At 36.4% G+C, this 3,154-nt stretch overlaps 1 long non-coding RNA gene across 2 annotated transcripts; it reads left to right on the top strand.

The window, feature by feature from the left end:
• The first annotated feature begins 417 nt into the window (after positions 1 to 417).
• Positions 418 to 2,577, top strand: LOC141437403 (uncharacterized). 2 transcript variants are annotated; one of them, XR_012452391.1, is made up of 4 exons: positions 418 to 489; positions 882 to 1,029; positions 2,037 to 2,172; positions 2,549 to 2,577. It is a non-coding gene; the product is annotated as an uncharacterized lncRNA (long non-coding RNA). The 2 variants fall into 2 exon arrangements; XR_012452390.1 differs by lacking the exon at positions 418 to 489 and having other exon boundaries at positions 500 to 1,029.
• Positions 2,578 to 3,154: the final 577 nt, after the last annotated feature.

The raw sequence follows: 3,154 nt of genomic DNA, 5'->3' as shown, positions 1-3,154 counted from the left end.
TTGTGTGTGAGCCACAGATTACTAATATGTAGCGTGTGAGCGACTCCGACTGTGACAGCAGGGCTACTATGAAACTCGAAACTCGAAGTTCGTGTCGTGCGGTTCCTCTGGAGTGCTACCACGAAACTCGAAGTTGGGAGTTACGGGCTTCGTTTCGATGATTTGCTACCACGAAGTAACTTCGATTTCGTTTTCGATCCGAAGTTCGTTTCGACTAGTTTCGAGCGGTTTTGTCTACTACGAAACTCAAACTTCGAGATTGGTTACGGATTTGGCCTACCATGAAAAGCAAACTTCGCCAACGATTTCGAGTTTTGACGTAAAGATTTTCGAGTAGAAATGTCAAAATCACACGATAACTAAATTGTTGTCGTTTTGGCTTCGATTCAATGAATGTTGCAGGAAAAGCGACCTTGTGAACGATTTTGTTTGTTTTGATGTGAACTTGTGTGTGACAGTGACAGTGTGATGTTATCCAGCTTTTTCAATGTAATTGTGTTTTTATTTAATTTAATACAAATCTTTGGCAGTTTTAACAGCATTTTCTTAGTTAAAACAGTTATCTTATTTCTTTTGAGATAAATGAAGTTTCTTTGACTCGAAAATATATGAGAAATTATTAAAATACTTGTATATACACTTCTAAAGAAAGCTACGCAAGCAGTAAATTTCGTAAATTGTCTAGTAAAACTAGGCAACTCTTTTTTTTCTTTGGGCAGTTGTGTAAAGAATAATATATAACTGATAGAAGACTTACAGTCTCAGTAGATATTTACAAGAATGAAATTTTCCACAGCTGTTGCATGTTTGTAGCAGAAATTTGTAATGATTTTTGAAAATTCTTTTTTTTTTAATTTGAACTAATGAAACAATTTTATTAGTGGAAGAAGCTTCACCTGAATATCTAACTGACCGCCAAAGGCAAATACCTTCTGGCTGACTCAGGAGGCAGTTAAGGCCCTCTGTGCGGAGGTGGTACCCTTACTTCCTCCTAAGCTAAATAGCCGTGGAATCGACACTACCATAAAGGTAAGCCCTTATCCATAGTGATCATACTAATATTATCAGAGCCTAGAATTTTTGTGGCACTTGACCTGATTTAGATGAAATACCATAAAGGACATAGGATTCTATGCAGATGGAGTTGCGGGCTGTTGCTGTGGCTAGTATTACAAATGCAAAAGAGTGTCTGTCTTTCTTTTACCTCTATGTACACACTTAAACCACTGAACCAATTTAGACAAAATTTGATGTAAAAGTAGTTTGAGTCCTGGGAAAGGACATAGGATAGTTTTTAATCCATGAAAATTTCATAGCTCCTGCGGGATAGCAATGAGCAAATTCTTTGCAGATAGAGTAGTGGGCACCAGGTAGTATGTATAAATATGGACCACTCACTATTATCTAATAAGCAAGAAAAATGGTTACAAATATAAAAAAATACAAAGAGAATTATATGTCAGCAGCCGTGTCAGCAGTGTTACATACCACACAAGACAAAGATACTGTAGAAGTTTTATAAAATTAATAAGATTCCCAGCAAAGAGTCATTACATACTCACCGACAGATCTAACTGCCCATTCTTCATATATATTCCTAAGGAAGGAGGGTGGTTAGATTTACCAGCGAGTATATTTAAAAGTGAAATATGGCAAGATGAAATAACAACCTAAAAACCAACTGTTTAATTTTCCAGATTTCTTACAGCTTTGAAGTTTTATGGTAGGGGAGATTATCAAGGATGTGTAGGGAGGGACTATTGGGTCCCAATGTCCCACAACATATTAGTTCAATGAGCTGCTAGTTTATCAGTTTAAATAATAAATATTTTAAAAAAGTTATTCCGAATTAGATTTATGGCCACAACTTCTGGAATGCAAATTAACTGCAGGCTATCTCCATAGCAAATCTTATCACAAGCACATATATATGACATGCAAATGCTACTTATGTATTTACTTCCATAAGTGCTTGTTATAGCCTAAATTGAATAAAGATATTTTGACTTTGACTACTTATTCTGTATGTTTTGCAGATTCTACAATAAATTTAATTTGCCCTGGATGTGTGCTGCCATTAATTGCACCCACATTATTGCAGTTATCGGGCCAACAATGTATGAGGAGATTTTTCAAGATAAAACATTACCGCTCCCTTTATGTACAATAATGGTAAGTGATATGTAGTTAAGCACTTTTACTCTTTTTTTTTAGTAGCCCATATAGTGTCTTTACTTTTATACAATATTTGAAATGATTTTTGTCTTCATGGAATTTGTGTATCATATTGTAGGTAGAAATCTTTTACAAATAGTTATAGAAACTGGTAAAAAATCCCGTTTTTAAGTCTGTTTGTCTGAACCGATTTAGATGAAATTCTGTACACATAGTTTGAGTCCCGGGAAAGGACATAGGATAGTTTTTATCCTGGAAAATTTCATAGTTCCAGCAGGATAGTGAGAACCGAATTCTAAGCGGACGGATTCGCGGGTAACAGGCTAGTATTATATAAAAATTTAAACCACACAAAATTTTCTCTGCTTTTCAGATATGTGATGATATGAACTCAATTTTAAATGTGGACGCGTCATATAGTGGAGCGACGCATGATTCATTTATGTGGCAGAATAGGGAGCTCAGGAACTTCAGGAAGCACTTTGAAAATCTCTGCAGCACACATGAAAGGGCCGCCTTGTTGGGAAGGTATGTGATTGTAAGAGTAATAATTAGAAGCTGTAAAGGAACCTCGGCTAGCCACCAAGCCAGAAGTACGCAAACCTGTGGTACTGAAACGTCGCGTCAGCGTATCTTCGGCTGGCAGCCAGTTTGGAAGTCGATACTTAAGCTTACGATTAAACTTGAGCATGGGACATCCTTCCAACAGGATTTGGATAAATATAAAAGCATGGGTGGGTTGAATTGAAAGCCACCATAATACTCTTGACCTTTGTATTGCAATATTCTGTATTACACGCGAAAAGTATCGGTTGATTATCCGATATATTAAAAGTTATTGTATTATTAATTATGTTATTAGTGTATGTAATGTTCACCTCGAGATATTTTTTAAAGATCCGTAGTCAACTAGTACTACTACTGCTGTGTGTGTTGCCAGTGATGACATACGGATCTGAGACGTGGGCGCTAACGATGG

This window comes from Choristoneura fumiferana, chromosome 17, assembly GCF_025370935.1.
Source record: "Choristoneura fumiferana chromosome 17, NRCan_CFum_1, whole genome shotgun sequence".
NCBI classification, from domain to species: domain Eukaryota; kingdom Metazoa; phylum Arthropoda; class Insecta; order Lepidoptera; family Tortricidae; genus Choristoneura; species Choristoneura fumiferana.
Note: the sequence above shows the minus strand (reverse complement) of the source record. Positions and strands in the feature narration are given on the sequence as shown.